The 20014-nt window shown below is 38.5% G+C and overlaps 2 long non-coding RNA genes across 2 annotated transcripts in view; both read right to left on the bottom strand.

The window, feature by feature from the left end:
- Positions 1 to 556: 556 nt before the first annotated feature.
- LOC145343172 (uncharacterized) lies at positions 557 to 9996 on the bottom strand. The gene is made up of 3 exons (XR_013886689.1): positions 5376 to 9996; positions 2919 to 2967; positions 557 to 1070 (listed from the first exon to the last, which is right to left on the bottom strand). It is a non-coding gene; the product is annotated as an uncharacterized LOC145343172 (long non-coding RNA).
- Positions 9997 to 10095: 99 nt separating this feature from the next.
- The window catches only part of LOC145343170 (uncharacterized), a 179757-nt gene continuing 169838 nt past the window's right edge, over positions 10096 to 20014 (bottom strand). Inside the window, exon 4 of the long non-coding RNA XR_013886687.1 lies at positions 10096 to 14689. This is a non-coding gene — a long non-coding RNA (uncharacterized LOC145343170). The remainder of the gene's footprint in view (positions 14690 to 20014) is intronic.

The raw sequence follows: 20014 nt of genomic DNA, 5'->3' as shown, positions 1-20014 counted from the left end.
GGTCAAAAATATTGCAGTGAAATGAAATATAGTGTATGATTTGTATTGCAAAAGCAATGGAAACTTGTACATTGCTGGTACTACAGAAGTAGGATAACATTAACACTGCAATGAAGTTACTGTAAAAATCCACTACTTGCCACACTCTGGCACCTCTTTGGGTATGCTGAGGGAGAATTTAGCATGGTAATACATCTAACCAGCACATCTTTCAGACTGTGGGAGGAAACCAGAGCACCTGGAGGAAACTCATACAGACATGGGGAGAACTGAACACAGACAGTGTGCAAACTCCACACAGACAGTGACCCAAGTCGCGAATCAAACTTGGAGCCCTGGCACTGTGAGGCAGCAGTGCTAATCGCTGTGCCATTTTGCTGCCCTATGTTTGTCATATGCATGTCTATTAGAGATTATATTACAATTTCAGAAGGAAATAATTAAGATTACATAAATGCAGACTACTCTTATTTATAAAAAAGTTGCTATAATCACAATCATTGAAAACTATGGTTGATCCGTAATTGATTCATGAGAAACAATTAGTTTAATAGATCACAATAAAATACATTGGGGGTGACAATCTCTAACCTAATCAACTCATTTTGCATTCAATTCAGCCAAAATGCAGGCTCCCATATTAAAGTATCATTGATGGTTACAGTCAAATGCAATATTTAAGAAGTCAGACCAACTGAAGATATTTGTAGACTGGACCAGTTTCCATGATCAACAACTACAAAAGGCATAGTTGTTGTTGGAGGGCAAAGGTGGCTGGTTATAAAATAAGATTCTACTCTCAGAGGATAAGGACATACATTTTGTATCATTTCTACATCCAACAGTTTGCTTATACAATATATTTACTTTATACAAAACTATTAGCAAGCGTTGTTTAAAGTCTGAAATTAGATACATCACACAAAATAAAAATGCTACCTCTTTATTTCTACAGTACAAAATCATTAAATACAGTGTTATAGATCAGTCTATGTTGAAATAATTATAGAATACTTTCAGTATATCTCTTCATGTTGGGCACTAATGTGGAGGTTTGTTACTTCATTGACCTGAAAAGAACACATTTACATTAGGAAGTTTTACTCAGGTATAACAGATTCATAAATTGCTTAAGAAAGAGGATGTAGCCCAGCAAAATCTGCTCAAGAGGCTAGTATTTTCTTTAATGTCATAAGATCTTTTTCTACAGATATATGCTGGCATTCTATTACCCCACCCACCACGGAATCAGACCAGGTGAGGGGTGGACAACAGAAATGTCTGTTGACCTCAGGTGAGAATTTCTGATCTCACTCAAGCAGGGCTGTAAAATCCCACCCATAATCCACAGTAAAGAAATGTTATAAAATACATTTATACTTATTATATTATTAATTTTGCATCAAAAACTAACATTAAGCCTATTTTAAAATAATTTTAATTAATTTCCTAAAATTACGCAATTAAGATGTGTATTAAATCAAAACATTGACATGTTACAGATGTCTTTGCTGTTTTGACATTGGTGAGGCAAGTATCTTGGATGGACATGTGATATGTGTCATACGTGTCAGAATTAATACCACTGGTTTTGTTTATAGGGAACGTAGAACATTTGTGTAACAGAATCTGATTGCAAAGCACCCAAACAGCAAAGTCAAAAGTTTATTTTATGTTTGGATCCATGTTTGCTGTAAGAGAAGCAACATTTCACACTCCCTATCATGTCCCGCTTATTCAATAAAACTGCTACAAAAATATGAGAATATTCATTATAGCACGTTATGTTAAATATGTTAATTTATTACTAATAATTATTTTAACATGGAGACGCACTCAGATGGAGCTATTATAGATTTTCTTTTATTCATTCTTGGGACATGGGTGTCACTGGCTGGCCAGCATTTATTGCCCGTCCCTAGTTCCCAAGGGCAGTTGAGAGTCAATAACATTGCTGTGGCTCTGAAGTCACATGTAGACCAAACCATGTAAGGACGACAGATTACCTTCTCTAAAAGATGTTAATGATTTGTTTTTCCGACAATTGGCAATGTTTCATGGTCATCAGTAGATTCTTAATTCCAGACTTTTTTTATTAAATTCAATTTCCACCATCCACTGTGGTGGGATTTGAAACTAGAAATGTCCCCAGAACATTAGCTGAGTTTCTGGATTAATAATATAGCGATAATACCACTAGGCCATCACCTCCCCAGTGAGCATTGTTTCATGCATATTGTTTGCAACGGGTTATTGCTGAGGCTAATTGTAGGCATGCTAAAATGAATATAAAACTCATAAGAGCTATTACATGGGATAGTTACTACATGAAAAGTTCTTTCCCTCTTGATGAATTGCTCCCCTTCCTGACAGTTCATTTCTAGTGCATTATGTAAACCAAATATTATTCCCACTTTCACATTGAAAGTTCCAGCCCACACTTAAGTTTGGAATTTAAGCATCTGCAAATTTTGCTCATTAACATTAATTAAGCATGAATTTACCTCAAGATGTGCCTCTATACAGTAACTAAACTTTGTGACTTTAAAGGAACAGGCTATTAAACAGAACTAGTGAATAAATCTTTGTGATCTACATGTTATAACACACTTTTATAAAATAGTTTATCATCCCATTTATTTTGAGCGTTACCATTGGAAATTGCAAGAAGTTCTGGAAGAATTAAAAATAATTATCATTTAAATGAAACCATGCTCTTTCGAAACATGTTGTGCTGATGGGGCTGAAGGCAGAGTGATGAGTTCACCGCTATTTTCTATGAAAGAGGAACACAGCTCTCAATGGTGTGACTGGGTGAATCTCAGCTGAACTTCGTTGATCATCGTTGTTCTCTGTTAGAAGTGTGAATAAAACTTAGCTGTAATTATTGTGCAGTCAAATAAGCTGCCAAGACTCACCTTTCAGAATCAAGTATATTTCAAGGTCTTTTTCCTCATGGCCTTGGACCTGTGAGTTGCAAGAAGAGTAAAGTGTGAAAACCAGAGGAAAAACTGGAGAGTAAAAAAGAAGTTTTTTAAAGAAAGAGTAAAATATTCTAACATATAAGGTAGATTTTCATTTTCACTATTTTGATGACAATCTAACAGTATGGATTCATGCCTGAAATGAAAGTCAATTAAGTCCTAGCAAGTGGAGGTTCTGGCTAGGCTGATTACCCCCCAGGCAGTAAAGAGAAAAATCTACCTTATGTGTCCCGTTAGAGAATTTGAACTTTGATGTGTTATTCCAAAATTTATTTATCATATGAGATGCAAGATTGTACATGAATTACCAGTGAAATAACAGCGCCGGCATAATATTATACACAGATCTAGAGACAGTGAAACATACCTATAGAGCAACAATTCAGCAACTCCACATCCTGTAAATGCTTAACTTGACCTCATGCAAATTAATATAAAGAAAAAAAATGCTTGATTCAATTTAATGTTTGGAATTACTCCCCAGATATTCCTAATGATGCAGATTCTACCCAAATGAATTTGAGGTTAATATCTATTTGCATTCCCATAACTATGGCAAAAAAACTTTTTAAAGGTAGATCTGCTCTGTCAATGTAGATTTAACACTTGTGTGGCAGAAATTCCATTTACAAAAGCATTTTGTATTTCTGCTGACATTATGATAGTGAAGAAAGAGCTAGTCTGTGAACATTCCAGAACAATGTCTCAGAGTCTGAGAAATCTCGGAATTTTGAACATCTGTCAATTTTCTTTGAATGCCCATTAATTTTCTGCCTTTGATTTAGTAAAGTGTTAACATTTTTGCATTTCTAATAAGTTATTTTACTAATTGGCAATCTTAATGCGCAGATCCCTTCCTCTCCCAAAAGCTTTTAAGTCATTCACATTGTCATAAGAAAGAACTTGCCAACTTACGTTACACAAAGAAAAACTGCAAAACACATTGTAACAACATCAAAAAGAATTATTTGAAATACATTCCCCATCATATTCCTACTCAGGCTCAGACTGAGAAGAAAGCTTTTGATAACAGTGTTACTTTAAATGTTTCAAGTTTTGTGTTGAGTGGCAGAGAGATTACCCCAAAAAGCTGCAATTCCATTTACAGCACATGGGTTTACAGATGTCTTTGCTTTTATGGGATTTCTCTTTCTTTGTTGGCTAATCTGTACTGTTCTCATACCTATCTACACTCTAAGCCAAGCTGCTCTCCTTTCCTTGGCTCACCTGTGATCCATCTTCATTCCCTCCCTTGCAGCTCAATTGCTTTTGATTTGATTTGGTTTGATTTATTATTGTCACATGTATTAGTAAAGGTGAAAAGTATTGTTTCTTGCGAGCTATACAGACAAAACATATTGCTCATAGAGAAGGAAAGGAGAAAGTGCAGAATGTAGTGTTGCAGTCATAGGTAGGTTGTAGAGAAAGATTAACTTAGTGTGAGGTAGGTCCATTCAAAAGTCTGGTGGCAGCAGAGAAGAAGCTATTCTTGAGTCAGTTGGTGTGTGACCTCAGGCTTTTGTATCTTTTTTCCTGACGAAGAAGGTGGAAGAGAGTAGGTCAGTGGTGTGTGGGGTCCTTAATTATGCTGGCTGCTTTTCTGAGACAGTGAGAAGTGTAGACACAGTCAATGGACGGGAGGCTGGTTTGTGGTCTTGTGCAAGGCTTGGAAAGGCTTTGAAACATAGAAACTAGAAGCTGGAGTAGGTCATTCAGCCATTCGCGCCTGCTCCACCATTCATTTTGATCATGGATGATCATCAAATTCAATATCCTGATCCCCCTTTCCTCCATACCCTTCGATCCCTTTAGACCTTAGAGCTATATCTAATTTCTTCTTGAAATCAAACAACATTTTGGCCTCAACTACGTTCTGTGATAATGAATTCCACACATTCACCACCCTCTGGGTGAAGAAATTTCTCCTCACCTCAGTTCTGAAAGCTTTACCCATTATCCTCAAACTATGACCCCTAGTTCTGGGCTCCCCCACCATTGACAACATTCATAGGATCATAGAATTATAGAATTCTTTCTGAATCTACCCTGTCCAACTCTGTTAGAATTTTGTAAGTTTCTATTAACTGCATCACTCAGAAGGAGAAAGGGAACAGCTGCATGAGAATACCATCAACTCAAAGTTGCCTTCCAAATCATGGACATTCATTAGCATTTCTGCAGTGTTGCTGCGACAAAATCCTGGGATTCCTCATACAACAGAACTGTTGAAGAATCTTCACTACATGGACTCCAATAATTCAAGAAGCAGGCCTGCCACTATCTTCTTAAGCCCAACTAGAGACGGAATAGGGATTAAATGCAAACCCTGCCAGGGATACACACATGCTTAAGAATGATAAAAAGAAAACTGAATAGTTTTCTGATACTCACAATCTTAGATCAATCACAAAATGTGGCTGAACGCAGGAGAAATCAAGGCTGCCAGAATACTTCAGCAAGAGTTATCACCATCAGGAAGGCAGTAAATAATAGGAAGAAAACTGAGAACTTATAAAATGATACAACTTTCAGAACAACACTTTAACAGGGTGGTGTCAGCAGGTGGTGAACACCAGGCATTTAATCACAAGGCCCAATAGCTTTAGTGATGGAACATGATTCTTAACTTGGGTTAATGATGTTTACCATTAGAATATCTAATGAGGGAAAAATATAGCTCAAAATCATAATACAAAACAAAGTAAAAAGGAATCATGGTAACAATCGTGGCTGGGCCAAATAATTTGTATCCATGTTATAATTTCTATATAATTTTGTGTAAGTTATTTACTTGCACATTAGATTTGGTCATTGTACAATGTATTGACATGGTAATTTAGTTAACAGTTACCAAACTTGTATATGTTTGTGTGGCATCATGCAGTCAAAAAAATATTGGCGTTAGTTCTGGGAACAAATGGGAAAAAGAAGGGAGAGAGATATTTCAGGCTGGTTTCTGCTGTTTGGAGAAAGGGATTGTTCTTTTCTACTTCATTTGGAAACTCCTACTTATGTGGGAGTATTAAGGTGTTCCTGTGTGGATTTTAAGAATGGTCAGTTTCTCACTCGTTTCAGTCATAAGTTAAGGCATTTTACCCTTCTATTTGACATATATCTCAGAGCACCAGGGCAGATGATGGCTGAGTGGTAGTATCACTAAACTATTCATCCAGAAGCTCAGCTAATATTCTGGGGACCCAGGATCGAATCCCACCATTGCAGATGGTGGAATTTAAATTCAATAAAAAATATTTGGAATTAAGAATTTACTGATGACCATAAAACCATTATGGATTATTGGAAAAACCCGTTTGGTTCACCAATGTCCTTTAGGGAAGGAAGTCTGCTCTCCTTACCTGGTCTGGTCGACATGTGACTCCTGATCCACAGCAATGTGGTTGACCCTCAATTGCCCTCCAAGGGTAACCGGGGATGGGCAATAAATGGTGACCAGCCATTGATGCCAATGTCCCATGAATGAATTAAAAAAACTAATTAAATGGATAGCTATAGTGGTAGTGACTTCACTTTCTCACACCTGCAGTCAGAGTTGTGCAAAAAGATGCTGAAGTGGAGTATCAAACCTGTTCCACCATTCAGTAAGATCTCGGCTGAATTTGTACATCAGCTCCACATTCCTGCCCTATCCCAATATCTTGATCCCTTTAGTGGACAAAGATCTATCAATCTCAGCCTTGAAAATATTCATCAATTGAGCATCCACTACATATGAGGTGGAGATTTCAAAAGATTCACAAATCTCAAATGAAGTAATTTCTATTTGTCTCAGTCTGAAGCAGCCAACAACTCACCTTGAAAATAAGGGCTGAGTTTTACACGGGATGGTGGGGAGAAGGTGTATTGCTAACCCTCGTGGAAGAAACGTTGGCCGGCAGCTGACCCACAGAAAACAAGCCATCCCTACAGTGATAATGTGCTGCTGGTGCGCTGAGCAGGTGAAAGTGGGACTTTTGCCCCTCAATGGGACTCCTGCCCTGCAGCTGAGTAGCAGTCCTGACTGTGGCAGATCTCAGTATGGGCACTGGCAGGACTGCAAGGGGAGTATGTAGAAAAGCAACGGACGCTGGAGACATAGAAGGTCCAGGCTTTTAAAATCATTCAAGTGCTCAGAGGTGGAGGAGAGGGAGGTGGGGCCAGACAGACTTCAGAGGGCAAGTGGTGAGGCATTGAGGTATAAATTCGGTGTGGAGTGGTGACATCTTGGGGCATTTGCTCCTGATGTGCACACTTCTTCCTCTAATTTTTCAACTTGCTTCAGAAAACAGCCTCCCCACATCCGCCCACCTATCTATACCAACCATATTATGGTGTAGTGGCATAATATCTCTGTCCACTGGCTTAGTAACAAGCTCCATTGACCTTCAATTATTTATTTATATATGGTGGGCAGGCTACTAATCTTGGATGGGGCACAGCTGGAATTGGGCAGGAAGGTGGAAGATGCCTTGGTAAGCTGATTACAGATTGGTTTGCCTTAAACAAGTCTCTGTAGGTTAAATGTGAGCCCTCATTAATTAAAAGAATGATTTACATATATAGAGTAAAGGAGCAGTCTCCATGTTTAGGCCTATATATATATCTCCACTCAACACCACACTGACCTCTAGGTCTGGGCCATGTGACTCCTTCCATCACTGTGTGGGTTTCATTGTACTCAGTCCCACAATAACCCTGTATGTTCCAGATCGTTATACGTTGGTGGACTGGGTACTCTCACTTTTTATGTGCTGCCCTGACAAAAACATGCCCAGCAGGGTGGTACATTTAGCCCCATGTCCTCTGGTTCTAGACTTTTCAGCTAGGGCTACAGTCAGTGTGCTGGAGTGGACCTTATGGCCTAAAAATTCATTTGTACCTGTTCTGTGATGCAAACTGAACAACAGAAGTGGCCACCATGCCTAAAATGATAGTCAGAGGATCCATGATTTTGGTCTCCTTCAATCTTCTGGGGTGCAGGACAAATGTTCTGCAGGCACTTGCCACACTCCAAGAAGCAGTTCATCAATGATGGGAAAGTAGGCAAGAAGTCAGAAAGTCTTGTTCAGGGTGGGGAGTGCAATGATGAGGATTATTTTACCATGGAGCTGTCCTGGGTCAATGTTTTTGAAAAAGTTGCCTTCTGTTTCTTCCACTGTCTTTAGCACTTTCTTTAGTTTGACACAGAAGTTTCTTTGTGTATTTAATTTGTTTAGAGTTGATTTCAGGCAGCTGCCAGGGACTCCTGGAGGTAGTTCAGTCCAATTTGATGCTCCCATTGAATATTGGGTTGTTGAGTCAGTATATGAAATGGGGATCCATTTCTGTCCTGAAATCAGGTACCGGAAAATCCACTTTCTAGGCTTAAATATACTGCCTGCAGTTTAACAAACAATAAGTCAGGTCTGGAGGGGTTATAAGCTCAGTCATGGGAGTGTATGGCCTGTTGCACTGTTTCCAGAATGAGTTTGGATGGCATGAGAAGACCATCTAAGACTTTTAACATGCTGGAAAAATTAGCAGGTCCAGCAGCATTGATGAAGAGACAACAGATCTGATGAAAAGTCATTAACCAGAAACTTTGGGTTGTATTTTTGCAGTGATGGGATGACTCTGGAGATCTATGAATCTCGCAGACAGCTTTTCTGGTCAATACCATTTTTGCCAGTAGGGAAAAGGTTAGTCTCTAAATCACACAGGCTGTGGAACATGAATCTGTTGGCCATTTGAAAATAGGGCCGAATTTATACAGACAGAATTTTAGCTTTTCCAAGTGCTTTGTCCTTCAGTGCAGGAGTCATGAATTTATGGGAGAGATGTAAATGTTCTTGTGCGGTTAAATTCTGTTTATGTGTCTGAAGTTATTTAAATTCCCAGCCTTTTAAGCATGAGGGAAAACAAACAGGCTGCAGCTGCCAGTTACCATAAAAAAGCAATGGCTGCTGCATTTCTTGATTGACAGGCCATCTGATGTAACTTTAAAAAATATTACAATTTGTTCTTGCGATTTCAATAAAGCTCATTGTTGACATTCCCCGCATACTGTTATTATAGCCGAGCCCATTACAAATGTTTGGCTAAGTTTCTAAAGCTCCAGATACACTTATCTCAGCTGGACTGTTGTGTTTATGCTTTGATTTATAGTTTTAAGAAGCTAATAAAGGATTAGCTGCCTTTCATGTGGTTACTGGATAGAAATTAGTGTTTATGACACATGATTACTTGAAGAGATTTAAATTCTTTGAATGGGTTTCTTGAACAAATTTTTTTTCTTCTGTATTGTGTGTATGAGTAAGAACACTGTGAGATTTATTAGAAATTTATTTGTTTTCGCCACATAATACCTGAGGTCTGCCCATAATAGATACTGGGAAGGGTACCTATGGAGATGGCATGGGAGTATGAGGGGCAGAGCGTTGACAAGATTATGAAAGGGCAAGTGAGTGGATCTTGGTATGGGAATGTGTGAAGAGGACCTAACAAGTTTTAAAACAACTGGGATGAAGTCCCAGAGAACCAAGGAAAGCTTTCTAACCAGCCTGCCTCGGCACTTATCCATCCTCCCCGGCCATCTCCAATCTGCTTCCGGAACCGATATGCTTGAATTGATTCAGCTCCCTGTCCTCCTCAAAGCAAAATTCTGTGTGATGGGGCCCTTTGCATCACAGTGAAAATCTGGCCCCTTACCTCTATTTTTCTCTCCACAGATGCTGGCCTGCTGAGTATACTAATCAGTAATCTCTAAACTGTCTGTGCTTTATATGCTCTGTCTGAGGCCAGAACTCTCCATTCACCTGACGAAGGGGCTAACCCCAAAAGCTTGTGAGTATATTATCAAATAAATAGGTTGGACTAAAACCTGGTGTTGTCAGACTTTTTACTGTGTTTACGCCAGTCCAACGCCGGCGTACCCACATCATGACTGCTGAGTATATCCAGCGTTTTCTGCTTTTGTTTCAGCATTAGCAGTATTTGGCCTTTGTATCAAGGCAAACTTACTCACTCACGAGTACACTGACTCATTCAACCTGACATGTATACACACACACACACACACACACACCACCAACCCCCCCCCCCGACAATATCCCATTTATGAGCTTTTCACAGGTATCTCCATTTCTGCTCATAATACTCTCTAACATACAGTTTTACTCACATACCAGCATACACATACATGTACTCTCATGTTAACAAACATGGGCTCATACGCACTTCCTTTCATTCACAAGCTCTCTCACACACATACAGGTGACTCACATATCCTGCCCAATGAGTCAGTCCCATTCATTTACTAAATTTGACACATTTTAATATGAGAGTGGAAATTTCACTAACCTGAAATAGTACTGCTTTCTGTCCTTTGGGGTATGCTCCAATTCCACTACCTCTTTGATCCTAAAATTGTAATTTCATTTCACATTGTCTTGAAGTGTATCTTTGTATAGAATCTGCTGAAGTTTAGTCTCAATTTGTCACAGATTTTCAGCAATGAATCATACTGAAATGTCAACTGTGCTTCTTTATTTAGAATGGGCATTTATTCAGTACAGCTCACATTCTACATTGCAGTCCTGTATTCAGGGCAAAAGGCTGGTACATTAATAAACTGTACTGATTTATCCTTTGTGAAACATAAAGGAAGATATGAGTAATGATCTCATTGTGGCATAAAATAAAAGAATGGGGTAATCTTATCTTGGTGTGATAGTGTAAAAATGGGTGACAGCAAATTGAGAGCTGTTTTGAAATCAATGAAAGTAAAAATAGGGTAAGGTGTAAAATGGGCTGCTGATCCAATATTGCTGAGAACATTTTCAGGCAAAGTTAAAATTCTCCATTGACTAACAGGGCTGTATTTTATCCCTAGGCAAAACCATCCTACATATTGCTAATATATCTTGAAGAGAAAAATAAATACTGCTTATAAGAAAATTTTTTGTTTTGGAGTGAGACCCAAGATAATTTAAAGATTTAAACCATACTTTACAACATAAAAAATACTGATACAGAGACAACAGAATGCCTGATCTCATGGTCAAGAAACAAATTGTTACATTTTAAAATCATTCATTTTAGTCAAAATATTTTGACGCCACAGGTACTATATTGGGGTCTGCTGATAAGTGTGACAAATCTAACATAAATTATAAGTGATCTTCACCAGATCTTCCTTGAAAAAATACTTTAGTATGTCCTCTCTTATATTTGTATGAACTATGCTGCTTAAGATGTTAATTAAGGTCAACTCCTATGGGTTTCAGTGCAGAACAATCATCACAGCACACTTTGATGTTGCAGAAGAATTGCGATCATTTACTATTGAATGTATATTCTATAAATCTTTATGTCTTGTTTAATCAGGATGATATATGAAAATTTAGAGTTGTCAACTTAATTTTTTTGCAAATTAAAGTCATCAGATGCAGCGACAATAGGTACCATTCTGATGCAAAGACCAAAATAATCAGTTAAGGTTTTGGCAGTCAGGGTTTCATTTGGAACTATAAGAAACAATTTAAATACTTCCATATCTTCTTGAATGCATAATTATTGATAGCTTTTTGAGGAGGTTACTGAAGGACGCATTAAGTCATCAAGCACTACGACTGGGGAACAGGCATTTACATGCAGTCCAACATAAATGCAAAAATATTAGAATATAATATTAGAAAAGATGATAAAGGGTCATTCCACCCATTGAACTTCATCCCTCTCGTACCCTAACACCCCACTATGGAAATCAATCTAATTTTGAAAACCACTACTGTTCTATGACTCAACCTGGTAAATTGTTCCGAATATTTATCACCCTTTGATTAAATGAATTTTTCACAATATCTAGCTTACAACTATTTCCAACTAATTTGAATTTATGTCCTCTGGTGCTCCTCTCCTGGCTTAATTAGAAGTATTCTCTTGGGATTTAATTTATCCATGTCATTTAATATTTTTGTACCTCAATGGGATCTCCTTATAAACACTAAGGAGTTAATTTTCCTTCCCAGACTGTGTTGGTGCAACTTTGGCAGTGAGGGGTTATCCACCCATTGGTGGAATTTCCACCTGTATTGTGCAAAAGACCTTGGGGCAGAAAGCAAAGAGGCAGCTGTGCTTGAAGAGAGTTTAATTGTTACACACGTTACTGGACAGTTATAGTTAAAATTTCCTTCTGTGTGTCATATTAGTGTTATATTCCTGGAACACAAGGGGGGAGGATTTGCACCTGCTGAGAACCCTAACTTAAAGTGATCATTGGAGCCTCTCCAAATATTCACCTTTTTGTTTTTTTAAGGAAAAGATCTTTATGGAGCTCAAAAGGGAAGGAATGCTCTTCTCATCTTGATAAGAATCTTCTGCCCTGCTGCTAGTTTGTTTTCATCCTCTACTCCCTGCCATCTGCTTTTCCCTCACTCAAACAAAGGGCTTTAACTCGCCAGTCATTGTGTGATGAAGCTGGCCAATTTTCCACAATAGAAAACCAGCGGAATATTCAGCACCTGTAACTCACTAAAAAAGTGTTCATGAGGTCTGAACCTGGAATCCTTTGGGTTTCCTGACTGCCACTTACCTGATAATATTTGGGTAAACCAATCGAATGCCCAACATAATTTCTGACAGAAAATCCTGGAAGCAGCAGTCACTGCCAACTGATGTCAATGGCCCAGCAGAACTGCAACCATCCATTTATTTGCTCTGCTTGCTAAACTTACAGCAGTATAACTTTGAAGAAAATCTTCCTCCTCTTTAGACTGTAAATTTTAAGCTTTTGATTTTAATTCCTAAATTACACCTACACCATTGTTGTTTCCTACTTGCCACTCTCTCTCCAACCATTGTGCATGTCCTTGCAGCATAGTGACCAAAAATCAACACAGCATCTAAAGTTTGACTTAATTAGTAGATTGCAAAATAGTGTAAGGCTTGGATTTTAATCTGATTTGTTGCCCACAATCAAGGTTGACAGTGATGGGCTATAAAGGGAATGTCAGGGAAGCCCACTTCTGGATTGCCACTCTTGTGCTGCCCTACAGTTTCCTGAATTTTAGAGAGGTCTGATGGGGAGGAAGTGTCTGTCTCGCTGGAGAACTGCTAATGCAGTAAAGGTAAAAATATACCCTTGCATGGAGTTGAAACTAGTCTTCATGAGTAGTGCAAAATGGGCTCATCGCAAATCAGCAGTGCATTTTATACCACATCCAATTTTCTTTTTCCATTGCAGTTAATTGACTACCATCCCATTTTGTGCCAATGATGAAGACCTTTTTCACACCTTATGTATTTTTTTTGCTGTGTTGTAGTTGCTGGTTTGAGAGGTTACAGTCACCTCTGGGAAAAGCAAGAAGAACAGATAATTTTGAAAATCTTTTTTGAAAGTTACATGTCACCACAAGTAAGAATAGCAGCTGTTGCCATCATCATGACAGTGTTACCAACGATAACAATATACTGGGAACATTATTCACTCCAGTACTTTAACTTATTATGAAGACAAACGGAAGATCTTTGAGGATTGCTTGCTAAACAGTATATGTTACAGCCATAGCTGTACAGAGGTATAGTTGAGGACTTACAGTGTATATGGTTTCTACCAAACACAAGACTATTCATGTTCCATTTGGCTGCTTTTCATTCCCATACCTTTAGCTTCCTCTCATGCTTGGACAATAGATATCATTGGAATTCAGGTTTGCACTCTTTCCTTCTTGTCAGAAGAGAACATGTGAGGGGAGGGTGGGGCATATTAGCTCTAGTGTTAACATATCCCTTTCCATTCATTTAATGTCGGTAGTTTGCTCTATATTAGCATCCCATGCTTTCACTCCAATTTCAAGAGTTCAACTACAAGCAATTACCTCTGAATCTGATTACCTACATTGGATGGTTAAGGGGGTCTTGGAAATTGAGCTACAGAGACACTTAGGCAGTACATGACCACAAGCAATGTTCAGTGACACAGATTCCTTTCTAAATAGTAGCATTGGAACTGTGGTACTAATTTTGCCTTGGCCTTTGGTTGGTAATCCTTGATAACAATATAAAAACTGAAACAGATTTCACAAAGACAACCATTTTCCAGGTAAAGTTTACTCCATAATGCCTGCATATCCTGCATGAAAAAAGATCAGTTATGTGCATAGAGTGTATACAATAGATACCAAAGAAAAATTCAGATGATTTCCATAATAACACATTTTGAAGCAAATACATAGAGAAATAGTTACAAATACATGGATGCAGATGCATATATGAATGCATGCAGGCATACAAGAACATAGGCACAAATACATACACATACATAAATTAACATACATACATGGATGCAAGTATAAATGCATTATTACAAGTACATGCACAAACACAGAAATATATATACAAACCAGCTCTGAAGAAGGATCATACAGACTCAAAACGTTAACCTTGTTTCTCTCTCCACAGATGTTGCCAGACCTGCAAAGTTGCATCAGCATTTTCTGTTTTTATAGACCGTCTAGTTCAATAATGTGCTTTAAGGAAGGAAATCTGCCATCCTTACAAGGTCTGGCCAGTATGCAGCTCCAGATCCACAGCAATGTGATTGGGTTTAACTGCCTTCTGAAATGACCCAGTACACCACACATTTATCTTCAAGAAGGAAATTTGTTACCATCTTCTCAGGGCATGTAGGGATGGGCAATAGATGCCGGTCTTGCCAGTGACCTTCCATCCTGTGAATGAATATAAAAATACATTTAGATGCACCCAGGAACTCATAATCAAGTACATCTGCACAAACATAAGAACATGGAATACATGTGTATTCAAAACATCAACAAGCAAAAACACAAGATATATATGTATAATCTGAATGATTATGGTAACTAGTTTCTATCTTTTATGGAAAATGGAATGAATTGCAGATCTTCAAAACAATATCAAAAATCTGAAATTTGAAGTAATAGAAACAGAAATAAATTTATGTAATCTTTATAAATAATCTTAATGATTAATGGACAGGTTTGTGTAAAGTGGTTCCCAAAACATAGGTAAAAATGCCAGAATCCCTGGTTAGAAAAAAAACAGAATTTGACATAGTCACTTTAAATAAATGCCTCCGAGACTATCAAAGCAAAAATGGGAAAGAGATAGTCAATCAATTACAGGCCATACTCTCTTCTAATTTAGATGCTGTGAGTAGACGTTTCACAGCCTTAATTAGAGTAAATGTTGGGTCAATATACAAAAAAAAACCTGTTAAAAATCAAGATCATATATTGACTATCTCAATTCACTCTACAGAGAAAGAATGAAAGGAAATGCCACGACAGACTGGGGCCTTGAAATTTCACTCTATGAAGATTAGCATCTGGGTGCTTAATGCACTTTATATGCAATTCCTTTGTCAGCTGTTTTAACAGGCATTAACCCAATGGGAATAAATACAAATCAGACTGAGAGGAACACAGAAAACATACACAAAATTAGTCCAGTGGGACATAATTCTGTAGACCTTTTCAATTCCACACTCATAACTGTTTGAAATTATAGTGATATCCATGGCTAGTATCTTTGTGTTTTATTGGCATTAATTTACATAGGAAACACACTCAGTGAGACATAGTTGCTGATAATAACACTGATAATATTGCAGCATCTTGAGTCACGAGAAGTCAGAAATGTCATGATAATTTTATTTGTATGATTTTATCGAAATTAACTTGTCATTAGTATACAATATTAAGTATCAAAATAAGGAACAGTGAAATAAAGAATAGTAAAATATTGAAACATGTGGCAGCAAGTATATAATCCTTTGCTTCAGGCTTGCAGGTTCTATTTTTCCAAAGGCACCTAATGGCGTATTTTTCAATGTATCCAGTCAGCAGCTTATTAACAGCATCCTTATCCCTGAGTCAAAAAGCTTTCAGTTCAAGTCCCTGTCCAAAGACTTGAGCACAGGATGACACCTCAGTGCAGTACTTGAGGGCATGGTACACTGTTGGGGATGTCGTCTTTCAGAGAAGATTTTAAACGGAGATTCCATCTGCCCTCTAAGGTAGGTGTAAATGATCCTTTGAGTTAATTTGAAGAACAACAAGGGCCCAATGTTCTGCGTAATATTTATCCCTCTATCAACATCACCCGGAACAGATTACAGATCATTATCATATTTGTGGGAGCTTGCTACATGGAAATTGGCTGCAGGGATTCCTATATTCCAACAACAGTTGCACTTCAAAAGTATTTTCTTGATTATAAGACACTTTAGGATATACTGAGGTCATAAAAGATGCTATACAAATGCAAGGAAAACTTTTGGAAAACTTGTAAAATATGACCCAAATGAATGGGGATTTTATCTCCCTCCTCACAACCATCCTGCTGCCCTGATGAACTGTGCAATAAAAGTGCCCTGGTACCTTCTTAACAATGTCATGGTCCTTACTTACATGATGAGATTGGGGTCATCATGTTCTCATTTTTAATTTCAACTTTGATTCAGGCTTCGGCAAGTAATCCACTGGGTTTGCCTGTTAGACTGAAGGAACTCAGAAGAGAAACAAGACTTGGGGCAAGATTTTCTGGCCATGCTCGCTCTAAAAACCACAAAATACTGCCGGAGGCCAATGGACCTTTGTATGGTCCGTTCCCCGCCTGCTATGATTCCTGTGATGGGTGGAATGGGAAAATTCCCCCCACGGAAACCATATAATCATAGAATCCCTATAGTACAGAAGGAAGTCGTTTGGCCCATTGAGTCTGCACCGACCACAATCCCACCTAAACCTTATTCCCGTAACCCCACATATTTACACTGCTAATCCCCTGACACTATGGGACAATTTAGCATGGCTAATCAACCAAAGCCACACATCTTTGGACTGTGGGAGGAATCCAGAGCGCCCAAAACAAACCCAAGCAGACACAGGGAGAATGTGCAAACTCCACAGAGACAGTGACCCAAGGCTGGAATTGAACCCAGGTCCCTGGCACTGTAAGGCAGCAGTGTTAACAACTGTGCCACCTTGCTGCCCAGATAAGATAAATTCTTTTTTTAAATTTTCCCTGTGGGACCAACAGATTCCAAGTTTCAAGAAAAGTTTAGCCTATCATACCTGGACATCTGGGCAAATGGAAATAAGAACATAAGAACATAAGAAACAGGAGCAGGAGTAGGCCATCTAGCCCTTCGAGCCTGCCCTGCCATTCAATAAGATCATGGCTGATCTGTCATGGCTCAGTTCCACATTCCCGCCCTTTCCCCATAACCCTTAATCCCCTCGCTTATCAAAAACCTATCAACCCGCATCTTAAAAATATTTAGCGAGGCAGCCTCCACCACTTCAACGGGCACGGAATTCCAGAGATTCACCACCTTTTGAGTGAAGAAATTCCTCCTCAACTCCGTTCTAAAACGCCCCCCCTTTATCTTGAGGCTGTGCCCCCTAGTCCTACTGTCCTTTCTGAGCGGGAAGAGTCTCTCCACCTCTATCCTATCCATCCCATTCATCATCTTATATGTCTCAATGAGATCTCCCCTCATTCTTCTAAACTCTAACGAGTACAAGCCTAGTTTATTCAGCCTCTTCCCATAGCTCAACCCCCTCAACTCCGGTATCAGCCTAGTAAACATCCTCTGCACTCCCTCCAAGGCCAAAATATCCTTGCCTCTGGTTTGTACAGAGTGAAGGTTCACTTAAAAGAGAGGTCTGAAACCCTCACATTTTAACAAAGAGTAGTACGTCTATACAAGTACCAGACCTAAATAATACAACATTAATGAACATAGTAATATGTTCTTGGCCTACTTATGACATCATAAAATATTAAAAATAAACATTAAAATAACACAGTGCGATTGACATTTTCCTGAAATATATTTGGTTAATATAAAGAAAATTATGGAATTTGGTTAAAAAAGCAGTGTTACTCTAAATGGTATGCATGTTGCTTTTATTATCTAAGGAAACAAATGTTCAGCATACGACATTCATTATACAGAATGGAGAAGTCAGTGCTAATTCTCAGCAGCGGTCACCTCCATTGCTCCCACTGGTAGGATTAGCTGGCACGGCAACTGCTGATCTCTCGATCTGTGACAGTCAGTTCCTCTCTCCGACCTGCATTCTTGTTCAGTCAAGGAGATGGGATATTTTAGAGAACCATTTCCTTTTTGCAGAATACGTTTTTTTTCCTTCTTTGTCTAGCTTGATACCATGGGCTCCATATCTCCGGAAGTGACCCTCTGCAGTATGCACACACTCCCAGCAATTGCATAGGTTGCATCTGCAGCACTTAACAGAGCTGGCAACTGGGTCATTGTAGGTGAACAGATGTTGGATTTAATATTTACCTCTGTGGACAGAAGGTTTGTGGCAAATGCAATAAAGAAAAAAATTAAGAAAAAAATCACCTCCCCAACCACAGAATTTGTTGCTTATGACACACTGTGATAAATCATTAATTTTACAAATGGAATTTAATGCAAAGTGCATAATTAGTGAACATTAATAAATTATGGCACTTTTTTCTATAAAGCGAATCCAACCTTGACACTACAACAGATAAACAGATTTGGCCATTTTTTAGTCAGTAGCTCTATAAACATGAAGCACTAATGAGCATGTTAGGGTCTCCTGACCCTGATGTCAAAGATCATGGCGTGATAAGAAATCTTCATTGGGAACAAACTACAGCCATAAAAGTTGAGAAAAAGCTAAGCAATTTGGTGAAGGTTAAAAGCAGGGTCAGACAGGGGTGTGTTTTCTCTCCCCAGATTTATTCAATTTATATAGTGAGGGATATAGTTCTTGGAGGGATTAAAGACATTCCTGCATTATGAGTTGGAGATTGCAATCTTAATAATAAAAGATATGCCAGTGACACTGTTCTTGTTGCCGACTATGAAGAGATACTGCAAAGGAATTTGGATAGAGTAGAGAGTGAAAGTGAGAAATTGTAAGAGAATAAAGCGCCTTGTGGTGCCCAAAAAGAAAATCTTACCAGAATTAAAGGTCACAGTGATGAATGAAAAGACCAAACAAGTAGGCAAGTTTTGTTAGCATGTTTACATTGGTCAGAAAGTGTGACCAAGAAATCTGACAAAGGATTGGAATGGCCAAAGATGCATTTCAAAAAATGAAAAAGTTTATGATCAATGCAAAATTAAACAGAGAATCCTAGAACGTTACATCACACCAATTATGACATACGGAAGTGAGTGCTGGATGATGAGTGAAGCAATGCAGAGAAGTATTGAGGCTGCGGAGTTGTAGCTTTTGAGGAGAATAATGAAGATATCTTAGTCAAGTTGTGCTACTAATGAAGCAGTGCTGGTAAAACCTGAGACCAAAAGAAGTCTGCTGACTGATTACCAGAGAAGGCAGTTGCATCTTTTCCGGCACGTAATAAGATTTAGAAAGGCTAATGCTGATGGGAAGGTCAATGGTTAAAGAGAGTGAGGTAGACAAAGAGTAACTTTTCTAAAGAACTGCAAAAATTGGATGAATGCACTACCAAAGTATATGTTCCAGACCTCTAGAGCAATATTAACATGGATGTCCATGGTCACCAATGCCCTTTTAAGCCATTGGTACTTGAAGACAGAGATGGAAAAAGAGCTATATAATAACTCAACATTAACCCAAATTAATCTATTTTGTCTCTGCTTGCATATCTTGACTTATTTTTCTGAGACTGTGGAGGAAGACAGAAGCAAACAAAACTTAGTGCTGGAATAACATAGGGTGCAAGTAGAATCACAGGACTACAGAATGCTCCATGGTAGCAATGGATAAGGGATTTGAAGGTATGAATGAGGAATGGGACAACAAGAAAGAGAACATGTTGGATGATGCATCGGAGGACTTGGTGGATGAAGTGGTAAGAAGAAATTTCCTGTACTCACAGAAAAAGACAACCTCCATACACATGTGGATGGAAGTGGGATTACGAAAATTTCCCATTTGCAGTTATTTGCCCTAATACTGATGTTGCACCTATCTTAAAGGATGGTAAAGAGGTAAGGTCTGCATGTGGTGAGACACAGGGGA

This window comes from Carcharhinus amblyrhynchos, chromosome 5, assembly GCF_965287045.1.
Source record: "Carcharhinus amblyrhynchos chromosome 5, sCarAmb.v2.hapA, whole genome shotgun sequence".
In the NCBI taxonomy this organism is placed as follows: Eukaryota; Metazoa; Chordata; class Chondrichthyes; order Carcharhiniformes; family Carcharhinidae; genus Carcharhinus; species Carcharhinus amblyrhynchos.
Note: the sequence above shows the minus strand (reverse complement) of the source record. Positions and strands in the feature narration are given on the sequence as shown.